At 41.6% G+C, this 13997-nt stretch overlaps 1 protein-coding gene across 11 annotated transcripts in view; it reads left to right on the plus strand.

Moving 5' to 3' along the window:
• Nucleotides 1-1051: 1051 nt before the first annotated feature.
• LOC136835899 (zinc finger protein OZF-like) overlaps nt 1052-13997 on the plus strand; it is a 124888-nt gene continuing 111942 nt past the window's right edge. For 5 of the 11 annotated variants that reach the window (XR_010852276.1, XR_010852274.1, XR_010852275.1 and 2 more), the window contains exons 1-2: nt 1061-1202; nt 4536-4824. The gene's annotated coding sequence lies outside the window, so the exon portion shown is untranslated. Of the gene's footprint in view, nt 1203-1229; nt 1467-3053; nt 3967-4535; nt 4825-13997 lie in introns of those variants that run through there. The other 6 variants (XR_010852277.1, XM_067099762.1, XM_067099764.1 and 3 more) reach the window with 5 other exon arrangements.

Here is a 13997-nt window from a genome sequence, read left to right on the forward strand (position 1 = left end):
TTATAGGATTTTTATAACCCTCCTTTGTGAGTTTAAATCTGGTTATGCGATGCCAGATAATTTAGAATCAATAAATCTTTAAAGAAATGATTAGTTGTGAATGATTTCAAAAGAAAAACTGTGAAATTAAAAGATTTACTTTTGTAATGCTAAAACTGACCTTATTTCATAGTCAGAGCGTAAAAATAACTTATGTATATGATGAATAGTGAAAGATGATCTTTCATTAATATTTTGAAAGCGAAAATTATCACTTCATGGCAATATTAGACCGATACGTTCAGTAAGAACCAATACCAAATTGCGCTCACGACTAAAACGAAATGGATAGAAATAAGTAAAATAAGATATTGAATATATAAAAATTGATGAAATAAAAAAAACACGAATGAATAATAACAAATTTGACATATTAGTTAAAACATATTACAAATTCGCTATTTACGATGGGCATTGTCCGTTACCAGGACCTAGCAGGTATGATGGAAGGAAGTAATCGCCCAAGAATGCTTTATTAATTATAGCCTATTTTGCGGTAAAATAACTCATATTAATATTAAAATAGTATATATAAATTATAATTATTACATATTTATTAGTTTAAAATGTTAAAATGCCTAATTTTAACCCACAATTACCTAAAATACGAGACCTATTGGTCACCCAAGAATCCCTTATTGATTATATTTATCAGTCAAGTAACTCGATTTACAATTAACAATACGGTATAATTATATCTGTTACAATTTTATTCATTTAACATGTTAAAATACGTTACTGATAACCTATAAATAAGCAAAATAAGCTACTACATTTGCGATACAATTTTAACGCAACATAAAATATTACGCACGGTAGAAAAAACATAAATAGCTAAAAACGATTGAATAATTGCATTTATAAGTAAAATAATTGATTTTTATATTAAAATAATGTAAGATAATTATATTAATTACATTTTTAAATATTTAAAATGTTAAATAATTAATTTTTAACCAAAAAATCAATGAAATAAAGGTCCTAACTATCTAGGGTGGAAAATGCAAACGTCACCTGATGTAAACAAATGGTCGTCGGACCACTTACGAATTGATTGCAAGAGAATTTGCCGCAGAAATCAATCAATTTCAACCGGAAATATTGACTGAATGATCGAATTGAAGACCAACCGAGGTAAAGCAATGACTGAGGCTGAGTTTTTGGTAAGAAAACTGTGTTGAATTTAAGTTTTTCAGTGAAATATGGTTGAATTAAGAGAGACATTTTCCCTTCTCCTGAAGGTGGAGGTCACGGCGGTTGCAACACGTTCCGTGATATGCAGATTCGTTGCAATGGAGGGTGAGACGCCATTTCTGCCGGATTTTGCTGTCTAAACATCGTCATTTCAACGTTTTAAAATCACACGACCTTATTGTCCAGTCAGTCTTGTCAGACTGCAAAATGACGCCTTTGTCAGTGGCTGTTCGGTACGTGTATTACGCAGCTTAACGTGACTCATGTCTGTCTCGCAACCCCCCTTCCCCCATTAACCCCCCCTCCCCCGGGAATGACCGATATCCATAGCATAATTCCCTAATTCACAGAAAATTTGTATTGTTACATTTCAATGGCTATTGTTGCTCAGCAATGGGAGTAAATCCGGTAATTTTCCGGAGGACTCCAGCCAGCCATTTTTGCACGAAAAACCTTATTGGGTTTTTCATGCAGAAACGATAGGGCACTAAAAGAACCCAAAAATGCCACCCTAACATAACCTAGGGGTTACAGTTTTGCCGTATTAGCCGCGGAGGCGGTTGGGGGCCGGGTATTGCCTTACCTTAGAAGTCGTGACGATTGATTATTTTTCTCTGTTATTAAGCATTTGCGAAGGTTTTGTATTCAAAAGAAATTTTTTCTATCGATGTGTTTTGCCCAATAAAAATATAAATTATAATGTGGGAGGTGGTCGGGGTCTCCCAAAAAATAACCGTAAATCCTGCATTTTATTTCGTATAGTTCTGAAGGAATCAAATCAATTTGATGGAATGCATTTATATATGGTAATTATAACATGGCAAAACTGTTGGGAGAAAATGTATGTATTAATAATGTTATCTCATTTATCAAAGAAGCCGGTCTTCTCAAACATATTTGACAGTTGTGCTGTCTCGGTATATATATATATATTTTTTTTCTTAAGTTATACTGTTTATCGGATCAAATTTATTAATAGTTCTTTTTAGCAGAATTTTATATATTATTTATTTACTTAATTTAGTTAGCGTTCTTTTTTGTTTTTTCTTTTTAATACAATTTATATGCAGTTCTGTTTGGCAGAATTTTAATTTTAATTTTTATAATGTACTACAAAAGTGAAAAGATCACATTTAGTGTTCGGCGTCGGTGACCCTGGTAGTTGTGATGCCAGATAACCCACAATTAATCAATCAATCATTGTCTATCTCACAGCATCTCATTTAGTTTTGAATTTCTATAGACTTGTCTCTTCACTGATAACTGACAGCTGATAAGCGATCTTCCAGTCCTCATCAGATATAAAACATGTCTTCCTCACCCTCATGTTAGCTGCACATAGCCTGAGAATGCCCCAACTGGAAAGGCTTGCTCCCCTCACCTGAACTTTTCCTCCTTATACAACTATGTTCTGTATTTTTCTGAGCATTATTTAATCTATTTCAACCATTATTTCCTTTATTTAAATCACATCTAAATAATGCTGAAGGTCAGCCAAGGTCAATCAGTGATTGAAGTTTATTCTGAGTAAAGGAAATTGTATTAAATTAGAGATTTTAAGTTAAACATGGTTAAGTTAGGCTAAGGTTACGATGGCCAACAGTATGTAAGCGTTATTTAAGCCTTATTTAATTGATTTGAAGGTCAAACCTATTAACTCCGCATCAGGGATTAACCTTGTAAATTAACTTTTTCTACAGTATTTTGGTTGCTGATTGAGGATTTGCCTTCAGTTTTTGACGCACGACTGTAATTAACCAGTAATTGACCACAAAACTTCACCCAACAAGGTAGGGGACCCGTTGGGAAAGCTGGGTTATTGACGGGATATACCTCCAGGACAGGGTGATTTGCTCTGTCGCTTGTTATTATCCTACAATTTAGGGGACCCCTAGGGAAAGTGGGGTTATGGGTAGGTTAGACCATGGGGGGTGAGAAGGCGATTAGCTCTTACTGTATACAGCATTACAGAGACAAAAACCCTTACACTGACACAGGAGGAACAAGATGACCGAGATAGCCATTACAAAGACAAATCCTTTCACCACTACTACTGCTATTTCGAATGCTGCATGCATGCGCACTCTTACAGGGGGCTTTTGGTACACAGCCTGACTGCTTACCGAGGAAAAGGGGGGCTGGGGGGTCCGAAGCCTATAAACACTTATCCAACCAACCACGTTACACCGTTAACTCTACGTTGAGGAAAACCCTCCTAATTCTTCGTACTACAGCCCAAATAGATGGTTAGGAATGGGTGAAAAGTCAGGTGAAATCGTATTTCTTTCTGTTTTCGTTTTTTATAACCGGCTTTTCTCTCTGCTTACCTTTATTTCAGGTTCCTTATTCACAATTATTACTGCTCCTGTACATGAATGCACTCCCTCTAGGTGATGTTTACCTTATAAGCGTTACAACACGGCATTACAGTTGAAATGTGGTTCGGATTCCACAATAAGCTGTAGGTCCCGTTGCTAAGTAACCAGTTGGTTCTTAGCCACGTCAAATAAGTCTAATCCTTCGGGCCAGCCCTCTCTAGGAGAGCTGTTAATCAGCTCAGCGGTCTGGTAAAACTAAGCTATACTTAACTTTTATTACAGTTGAGGATAGGCCTTGAAGAATGGGGCCGCACCCTACAGGGACTGTGAGGAAATTAGGGGTTTCAGGAGGAATTGAGAAGTTTCTCTCGTCATTGGAGGGGCTGTGGGGGGCATTCACACACGATCCGCCCAGGTTAGATCTTTGTCTTTCCAACTGTTGCGACCATCCATTTGTTTTGGAACGGTTCATAACCCGCTCGTCAACTATAACAGTTTCTGTTAACCTACTTTAACTTTGTTCTGTTTAATTAATTTAGGTTTTCTTTAAAGTGGGGGAGTCCAGGGTGGTGAAGTCCCCCCGGCCAGGTAACGCAGCCTACTAGGTTAGGTTAAGTGGGTTTAGTTAGTATAATAACCTATATTTTACTGTTTCTGTAAACATCCTCATTTAATTAGCATGGCCTACTGTTTTAGGTTTGTCAGGTTAATATGATAACCAATGCAAAACTTTTTCTTTTGGCTGCTGTAACATTTAGTGTGCGTGACAACTTTCTGGCTCTTCATACAATATCGCTCTTTTATGCATTATCGCCTCAGAAAGTTTCTTACTCTCCTTTGTAGATTCTTATACTAACCTCTTTCACCCCTTTTCTCGATGACGTGATTTACCCCCCAACCCCTCCACTCTCAACCCACCACTAGCCTTATCTCCGTTGTAGGCCTGCAGTTTAAAAATCTCAATAACTGTTTATTTCTTTTCAGTGCACCAGCTGAGTCCCTAGCCATAAACTTCATGCTCCTTTGAGCCTATAACTTGCCACTCTTTGCCCGTTACTTGTGAGAACTGTTACGTCAATTGCTGGGATTTAACGTATATTATTACGGCAATTATGAGATGCTAATTCAGCTGCGTCAAGATCACGGCCTGTTAAAAAAAACAGTGATTCAGCCCCTGGTGCAATACCGAGCGCAGACTGGACTTACAGAAAAAAAGCATTCAGGTGCGACAAAACGCACTCTACTCCCCAGAAATAGGCTCGAAGTCCCTAAGGTAAGTCTGTTGGTGCTTTACGATTTCATAGTATATCGAGTGGTGGTTTTTTTTTTTTTTCATTTGTTTTATGAGTTCAGAACTGCTGCGGACTGATCGGTGCCTTGGAAATTGGTTGTCCATGTACTTTTCGGGCTGTTGGTAAAAGTGACGTTTTATCTTTTGCCGGCCTGTCATTCTCTAAGCCACTGCCTGTTGCTTGGTAGAGTGTCCTATCTTCCTGATGCATTCCTACCTATCCCCCCTGCAACTAGTTCATCGCTTCCCTCACTAGGGGCCAGCACGTTCTACGTCTGGACTAAACCTTCTGCCTGCACAACTGCTGCTTCTCACCTTCCCCCACATTTGGGGGGATGTGAGGAACTCTCTCCCTTCCTTCCCCCATGTTCCTCCCCTTCCCTTGGCCACTCCCTCCTAACAACAAATGGCTCCCTGAACATATCCGAGGTCCTCATCATTTGTGCATGTTCTCCCCCACCCGAAACCCCTAATTCCCAAAGTCCCCCTTTACTGTTGGGTAGAGATAAGAGGTGAATAACAGTTGGCTGACAAGAAACAATTGTGTCTCCTTCATCAGCAGCCCTAAAAGTATAGGAAAAACCAGTTTCCAAGGGAAAAACACGTGCAGAGTTAATACTTAGAGATTTGACCTGTTACTTTTGTTATTTAAATTGTGTTTTGGCTTTTTGGTCGCTGCCTAATGGTTGCAGTTGCCTTGGGATTGGTTATTGTTCTGACACGATATTCAAACCATCGGTCCTTTACATTAGGAATTACTTACGGCGAAGCTGGACACGGCCGTTAAACTCTTGAACAAGGTGGTTAGGCAGTAACTTCCCTTCCTGATGTTAAATTTCTCAATCCGGGGAACCTCCCTCAGGAACAGCGTTTGGGCCTCCATCTCCTCTGCCTCGCTCAAACCTTCCCTGCTACCACTACTTCCAATCTTCCTACCCTCCTCAATTTCCGAGTCCAAACTGTCCCTCAAAATCTGGGAACTCAACTCCTCTTCCCTCACACCTCTCCCCTTTCGTGTTTTCTTCTTCCTGCCCTCTTTTTTCGTACTACTGTCTTCCGTATCACTTTCATCCACCTCACCCATACTGGCCTCATCAGTGGCGAGTCCTCCCTTACGCTTACTTAACAACTCCTTCCCTTTCTTAGGGATTTTCTTCTTTGCACCTTTTGCCTTAGTGTCTCCGCTGCCCTTCCCAGGAAGGGGCTCAGTCCTAGCCACTTTCTTCACCGTCTCACACATTTTCTGATCCATCGCCTCCATTCGTGCAACCAAATTACTTTCCCTTTCCTGTGCTCTTTCCAACTGATCCTGCATATGAATCACCATGCACATCAGCCTGTGTAACTTCTGGTTCAAATCTTGCTCCCCCCTTCACCTGACCTAGCACCTTCCAAACCTGCTCCCTCCATCTCCAGTTGTATACCCCACTCTTACTTTACTATCAAAAGCTCAACGTTGGGCGCCAAAAATTATGTAGGAGCTTTTAATAGTTACAATTAGATCAGGATGTTGGAACAGATTTGAAGGTTCTTAAATAAAACCCTGATTTTCCTAAACCTAATTTATTGTCTTAATATTACAGTGGTCTCTGACCTTCAACTTTAACTCTGCCTAAGTCAACCTATACTAACTTAGCCTTACTTAATACTATAGCTCGTCAAAACTTATTCTACTTCAGTCGTAATCCTACAGAAGAAAAAGCAAAATACTTCAACTGCACACTGTATCAACTAAATAATGCATACACAAAAGATATTAAATTAATAGTCTGGTGCAAATTATGTACCTTCATATGCACGCTTGAAAACTAAATCTTTATCTGATCTACTTGGATCTGTCCAGCATTGGTTTAGTATATAACTTCACTGTCAGCCTGAGTCATGTATTGATTCATCTCACAATAGTTTTGTAATGTCCTTGGGATACTTCTACAACAACCACTTTATAGTGTCTTGCATTGTCATCTCCTACTGGAAACTTGAATAAATCAGACTGTATGTTCCCAAAACTGATTTTAAAACAATTTATAATACAGTTCACACAACTGAGTTGCACACTGAGTTTTCCATATTTCCAACAGAAATGTTTGGCAAAACAGCAGTTTTCTTCATAAGTCCCATTATCCAATTAATGACCACAAAGAGCAATTTACAGACAAAACTTGCTCCGAAGCGTGGCAAGCGTTCAGCTATGGGCATCTGGGTGAAGTGGAAGTCCACTCTACCCTACCACTCTCAAGCAAACTGCAAGTAGAAAAAAAAAAAGGCAACATGAATTTTAACCCTTCAAGCATTTACAAACAAAAACATAATAAAAAAAAGAAATAATTTATTAATTCATACCAACCAGAATACTGCAACACTCCCCTTTACTGAAATAAAGGAAATCTCATTTCCTTTTTTTTCAAAATCCCTTTCTCACTACCCATTCATACTTCGGAACCGGACCTTGACTTCGGGGCCATGGCCTCTCATTCACCACCTCTTCTTCAGTCACTTCTACTCTGGTCATACTGGACTCACCTACCCTTGGTTTCAAATCTACTTACACCAAACTCATTCAAACTTTGGAGACTTATGTTGGCTCCAACCTCACTAACACCTGACATGGCTGCCATCATCTCTTCCATACTCTCATTTCTTCCACGCTCTGCCTCAAGGTCATTTCTTCCAGCACTGCTAACTCTGCCTCACAGGTATCCAACACTTTCACTCAAAGGAACCTCACACACACCTATAATGCACTTCTTCCTCACACTCTCATTGCTTCTGATTCACCCAACTCTTGTGTATCTTCGTCCACATTCCTTGTACTCACCAAGTTCACTTCTTCCACATCCCCACTCAAATCCTTCAAAATCAATCACACCCTCATTCTCACTGCCACCAGACAACATCGCAAGGGTATTTTCACTTCTCACACCTACTGGCATCTCAAACCCCTCAAAATCAAACAACCCATCTCGAGTACTCTCTTAAAACAACTCGGTAACCATACCTTTACTCTTTCTGCTCCTAATTTTAGGCCTTCTCATGTGTTCCACCAACACTAGCTGTTTATCTCCCCAACTTATATCTTCTATTTCTTCGCTTTCCTTTTCCCTATCCTCCCTTGATAACATCCTAGTGGGATGCTCTGTTATGTATTTTGGTGGTTCTCTCTCCATCTCAGCTGATTATAATGTGCTCGTATTACCTTCACACTTCCTTCGTCATTTCTGTCTTGTACCACCTCACTCAATCCATTTGACCACACTGTTTTCATCACATACGGACCTTTATATTTCTCACGCATCTTATTTGCTGTCAGTCCTCCTTCCTCAACCACTTCCTTCAACACCTTATCACCTGCTCTGAAGCTCTCAAACCTTCCATTTGCCTGCATCCACGCATACCGCTCGCCTTCGTTCAAATCCAACCTCGCTCTCGCATACCTCTTGTAATTCGTTACGTATCACCTGGAGGTATGCCAGTGCTTTTATGTACTGACCCATCACACATTGCTACCACTCTTCGTAACAACAAATCCCATTCATTCTCTCTGTCAGTCAACATTCGTAACATCTCACTCAGAGTCCTTATGGTTCGTTCTGCCAACCCATTTGCACTCGGCATGTATGGAGTTGTTACTGCATGCTTGATAACCCACTCTCGCAACACTTGCTCAAACGGTCTACCAACAAACTCCGGCACATTATCACTCGACATTCTTGCCAGCCTCCTCACACACGCAGGCAACAAGACCATACTGACCACTCGTGCTACATTCACACTAGTCTTATTCTTCACTGCTGCACAACTTACAAACTTACTCTTATGATCTACCATAACAACCACTCCTACGTTTCCTCTCGCAGTTACCGGCAAAGCCACACAATCAAACACCACTAACTCAAATGATTCTTTCATACTCAACTTCAAAACAGGTGGGCTAGCATACACTCTCTGATATTTTCCCTTCTGACATTCTTTGCTTGTAACTGCCACATCCATACAAATTTTCTTCAAATATGGGGAAAACATTTGCTCTTTCATACACTCGATTAACTTAAACTTCACCATATGTCCATATTTCTCATGGACTAACAGTACATCCCTACTGCTCCACTCATTGAGAACACTGGAACATACATCAACTCTCCCACCTCTCATGAAAAATACACCACTCCTTCACACAACACAAATCTCTGAGCAAACTGCATCCATTTACTCAACAACTAAGGCCATCTTCTCCCAGGTACTCCCTCTCTAATACACCTCATCAACTAACTCACCATGAAACACTTCCGCTGCATCTCCTCAATGTCTTCTCCTTTTAACGTGCTTGTTTCCCATTTGTATGGGGTAAGCACGATGCCTTCTTTCTGAAGGACTTTGATTTGGCTTTGGAGTAGACTTTGCAGTCTTGATCGGCTGTCCTGCCTGTCATTGCTTAGTCCCCAGCGCCCTTTCTCCCAGCAGCGAGGAGACGTTGGGCAGTTAGGTTGACAGTTGAGACGTGAGGTGTCTGTTATGTTTTTAGAAGATGTTGGAGTGGCTTTGTTTGTGTGTGTATTAGTCTGTAACACCCATTTGCTTTTAAGCAAACCTATCCGTTGATTACAGACATAATCCCGTGGTGTCTACACAGATAGCAAAGTGTCAGCCTCTCTAACCAGTCGGCTGCGGATTTGAACCCTCGCCACAGACCCCTAAGAAGTCTGAGGCTGCTGCTCTAACCGACTTGGCCATTGAGGCGCTATCTCCTCAACGTCCTCTGTTGTTAGCAATTCATTCTCACTCTTGTCCAACTCCACTACATCCTCCTCCTCTCTCAGACTTCTATCAGTCATTCCCACAAATCTGGCCATATTTACCACCTCACTTTGAATCCTCCCTATTACAGCCTCATCTTTCAACAGAACTCCTGTTCCGACGTCCACTACCAGACCATTCTTCCGTAAGAAATCTGTCCCAAACAGGAAACAACATGGCATCTGCTCATCTCCCAGTACTATGAAACAGACTTCCACCTCAAACTTTCCCAACTTTACCTTCAGCCTCACTTCCCCCCCCCCCATCCAACTGACCTTCCTGCTATACATTAAACCCCCTGTATTCGACATACGATTCACGGACTCAGGCATTCGCAGGTTTCTCTGTAGAAGATATCTATCCATTATTTGTGGAAAATTCGCCCATTTGCGGTATTTTTCACTGAGAAATATTCACTAATTACTGTATTTTCATATAATTTTTATGAAAAAATGCACTTTTTGTGATAAAACTATTAAAATACTCGGGTATAAGCATTTTTACCAGGTTTTTCTTGTGTTTAAACGATCGAAATGGGCAGTTCTAAGTGTTTTTAGAGGGGTTTTAAGTATTCGCGGATTTTAGCTATTCGGGGGGGGGGGTTACACATCCCCTGCGAATACGGGAGGTTCACTGTACCTCTTATTGACACATTCACCACTCTCCTTTTATTGTTCTAGTTCACTCTCTCAACATCCCTAATCACAAGCGAATTCACCAACAATATTTGCCTTCCCGTGTCAACCAAACCACAGTACTGTCCTCCACAGATATCTACTTCCACATTCATTGTTTCCCCTCTTGTGCACACACTGACACTTGTCTCTACCACCAACCAAACATCCTTCCCTCACCTTACTATCACTTTCCACTTCCAGCAACTCCGACATTCCCGCTTCAACATTTTCCTCCTTCTCATACTTCCCTTCATAGCTTTCTTTCCCTGCGACCCAGTTATAGTGTACCCCACTCAAAACACTGCAGATGCAACTCACGCTCACTCTCTTTCACTCCCTCATGTCGATGCATGATAGGTTTCTCACCCCCAATGTGTATGGACACACTCACCTTATACTTCTTACTCACTGCCACCAAAACCTCCTGAAATGGTGCTACTCCAGGACACATCATACCTCTCAGACTTTTCCAATACTGCTCCACATTTGGCACTCCCAAACATTTGGGCCTCTTGCAAGCTTCCTCAGTCACCTCAGCCCTCAGTTCATTCACACTTCCAGGCACCCGCACCTTCAAACCTTCATCTACCAAATCATTCAACCCATACCACACTTTCAAACATCGAGTCACCACCCCCCTGACTCTCACGTGCTACTACCAATCCTCTCGGCAGATACTCTGGTCTTATGTCTTTCATTTTCTCTTCTTTCCCTTCCCCAGGTAGTCCGGACATCATGTCTGCAACAATATTTCTTTTACCTGGGACGTACTCCACTACAGAATCAAAATCACTCAAATCCTCCGCCGTTCGCGCTGTCCTAGCATCCACTCCTTTCATTCTCTGCAGATACACTAGAGGTTGATGGTTTGTACGTACCACAAACCTCACACCATACAGAAACGGTCGTAATGCTTTCACACAAAACCGCAGAGCAGCCAACTATCCCTCAACAGTCGAATACTTTCACTCAGCCAAACTAAACGCCTTACCTTACATAACTGTCTTTCTATCCCTTTCAACTCCATTCACCACTTGCTTCTGCGTCAAGCACCCACCCATTGACACTCCACTTGGATCCATATATGTACACTTCCAACCTACTGGCATCTGCACTACAGTTAGGGTAAGCCAACTCCACATCCTTCACCATTTCCTCTTTCAATTTCTCAAACGCTTTCGCCATCCTTTCATCCCACCTCACAACTGTACTCTTCCTACAGCCTGTCCATTCTGACAGCGGCTTTGCAGTTCCTGAACAATCTTCCACAGACTTTCTTCCAAACTCAATCAATCCCAAAAATCCATGCAACTCTTGCACAGTCCTGGGTTGGGGGAAGTTTCTCACTTTCTCCACAAACTTTTCCTCCTTTTGTACACCAGACTCACTCACCTTATGGCCCAAAAACTCCACCTCTGCCATGAACCACTCACACTTACTCACTTTGACTTTCATCCCCACTTCCTGTAACTTCTTCAACACTGCTCGGACCAGTCTCTTTTGCTCTTCTACTACCGTCTTACTCATCACCAAAATGTCATCAAGAAACACCAGCACATTCTCGCAGGGAAAACCGCTTGTCACAACATTCATAGCTCTCTGAAATGCAGCTGGGGCATTTGCCAATCCAAAACTGAGATTGCAAAACTGATACTGTTTTTCATAGTTGAGAAGGCGGTTATCGGTCTACAGTCCTCCGCCACTGGCACCTGATAAAATACCCTCTTACCAGATCCATCTTGCTAAACACTTTCATCCCATGCATACTGTACACACAGTCAGACACCACACACACACACAGGGAATCTTTCTTTCACTGTCACCTCATTTACTCTCCGATAATCAGTACACATTCGTAATCTTCCATCAGGCTTTCTTACCAGCACAATTGGACTATTCCAAGCACTCTTACTGGGTCAATCACTCCTATCCTTTCTAACTCTTCACACTGCTCTTCAATCTCTCGCGTTACCCGAGCCGGGAAATGTCGTGGTCTCTGATAAATCGGTGTGTCGTCGTCAGCTGAATACAGAACTCCGGCAACTATCTGTCCCAGAGTCCTCATCACCTTGACTCAACACACCCTTTCTTTCCCACAACAACTCATACACCTGTTCTCTCTCTGTCTCTCTCAACTTCTCAGTCAACCTCACCTTTTCCCTGGCTTTTCTTTACTCCACTCTTCTGACTTTTCCCCTTCGGCCATCACGTCTTATCCCTTAACGTGTTTATCATCACTCAAATCGACTACACTTCTTAAACTTCCCAATCTATCACCAAGATGTACGCCTCTCCACCTTTTCCTTTTTCACATCCCCACACACCTGTACACACACCTTTGGGTCCTTTACGTCCATAATTCCATCGAACACGTGCGCAACCCGCCTTATCTCATAACACGCAGAGCTACCATCCAACATGAACATTTCTCCCAAACTCTCTGTGCCGACTCCAACATTGGTTCTCCAAACACTCCCTGAATCTCTGGCAATTGTATGTCCTCTATCGCATACACCTCTACTCTAGAAACCATCTTCAAACTTACTTTTCTATCCTCCTCCACATAGACTTCACACTCATATCATTCCCCATTCGCATTTCTATCATTTCTTGTTCTGGGTACGCCTTTACCCTGTTTTTCTTGAAAAATGCATACCCCAGCAACGTAGCTTACTTCTCATTCACTCTGTCCACAACGTAAAAATCCTCCTCCTCCAGCCTCATTCCTGCAACCACAACCGACTCAACAAACCTCACACACACCCATACTTCCAATCCTCCAATCCCTGTCACATATCCAGCACATTCCTGCTTCCGTGCTACGCTTTCTTTTACTTGCTCATATGCCTCTCTGAAAACCACATTCCCACTACAACCGGTATCAATCAACGCTTTCAATAACACTCCACCACGTTCTACTCTGACACACAAACAATGATCTACTTATTTCCCAAAACAGACATTCCCGCTCACAAAACCCTCTCTCACATGCAATACATCTATCCTTTCCATACTAGAGGGCTCACCATGGTAAACCCCCTTCACACTTAGTTTCCCTAGGGTTGGGCTTTGGTATGGCAGACTTCTTTCACATGACCCCCCCCTCCACCTCCTTCACACTTGCTGTGAGGGTTCTCACATGTTCTGGCGAAATGCCCACTCATTCCACAGTTTCCACAATGACTTCCATTTACTCCTATTCTCCTTCCACCCTGGCAGTCTCTCAGTCAGTGCCCCACATTTCCGCAGCCAAAACACTTCAACTCTTTCGGGCCCAACAGAAATGTTTGGCAAAACAACAGTTTTCATCACATGTCCCATTCTCCAATTAATAACCATATAAGAGCAATTTACAGACAATACTTGCTGCGAGCCATGACAAGCATTCAGCTATGGGCATCTGGGTGAAGGGGAAGTCCACTCTACCCTGCCACTCTCAAGCAGACTGCAAGTAGAAAAAAAAAACATGAACTTTAACCCTTCAAGCATTTACAGACAAAAACATAATAAAAAAAGATAAAAATGTATTAATTCATACCAACCAATACTGCCACAGGCTGGTTCCTCCAAGTTACCAAAGCTGGTTCTCTCCTTTTCAAACAAAGAAGGCTCTGAGTGAAGTAGAGGGGTGGCTTATGGAAAAGAGAGACCAAAGTAAAGCTACCTTTTGTTGTTTTCCGCCTT

This window comes from Macrobrachium rosenbergii, chromosome 55 (assembly GCF_040412425.1).
Source record: "Macrobrachium rosenbergii isolate ZJJX-2024 chromosome 55, ASM4041242v1, whole genome shotgun sequence".
Taxonomy (NCBI): Eukaryota; Metazoa; Arthropoda; class Malacostraca; order Decapoda; family Palaemonidae; genus Macrobrachium; species Macrobrachium rosenbergii.